Source organism: Saccopteryx bilineata, chromosome 3 (assembly GCF_036850765.1).
Source record: "Saccopteryx bilineata isolate mSacBil1 chromosome 3, mSacBil1_pri_phased_curated, whole genome shotgun sequence".
Taxonomy (NCBI): Eukaryota; Metazoa; Chordata; class Mammalia; order Chiroptera; family Emballonuridae; genus Saccopteryx; species Saccopteryx bilineata.
This window is the reverse complement of record NC_089492.1, coordinates 168,843,378-168,844,003: the sequence shown is the minus strand read 5'-3', so window position 1 is coordinate 168,844,003 and position 626 is coordinate 168,843,378. Positions and strand designations below refer to the sequence as shown.

Genomic DNA, 626 nt, shown 5'->3' with positions numbered 1-626 from the left:
TAGGTTTTCTGATTCTTCCAGATTGATTTTTTTATTTTTCATTTTTCTGAAGCTGGAAACAGGGAGAGACAGTCAGACAGACTCCCGCATGCGCCCCACCGGGATCCACCCGGCACGCCCACCATGGGGCGACGCTCTGCCCACCTGGTGGGCGATGCTCTGCCCATCCTGGGCGTCGCCATGTTGCGACCAGAGCCACTCTAGCGCCTGAGGCAGAGGCCACAGAGCCATGCCCAGCGCCTGGGCCATCTTTGCTCCTATGGAGCCTTGGCTGCGGGAGGGGAAGAGAGAGACAGTGAGGAAAGCGCGGCAGAGGGGTGGAGAAGCAAATGGACGCTTCTCCTATGTGCCCTGGCCGGGAATCGAACCCGGGTCCTCCGCACACTAGGCCGACGCTCTACCACTGAGCCAACGGGCCAGGGCCCTCTTCCAGATTGATTTTTGGAAGATTGTATGTTTCAAGGAATTTGTCTATTTTATCTAGGTTGTCTATTTTTTTTGGCATCCAGTGCTTCATAGTATTTTCTTACAATCCTTTGTATTTCTGTTGTGTCAGTTGTTATTTCTCCACTCTCATTTCTCATTTTATTTATTTGAGTCCTCTCTCTCTTTTTCTTGGTGAGTCT

The 626-nt window shown here is 51.6% G+C and overlaps 1 non-coding gene across 1 annotated transcript; it reads right to left on the bottom strand.

Annotated features, from left to right (window-relative positions):
* Positions 1-347: 347 nt before the first annotated feature.
* TRNAT-AGU (transfer RNA threonine (anticodon AGU)) lies at positions 348-423 on the bottom strand. The gene has a single exon. It is a non-coding gene; the product is annotated as a tRNA-Thr (tRNA).
* Positions 424-626: the final 203 nt, after the last annotated feature.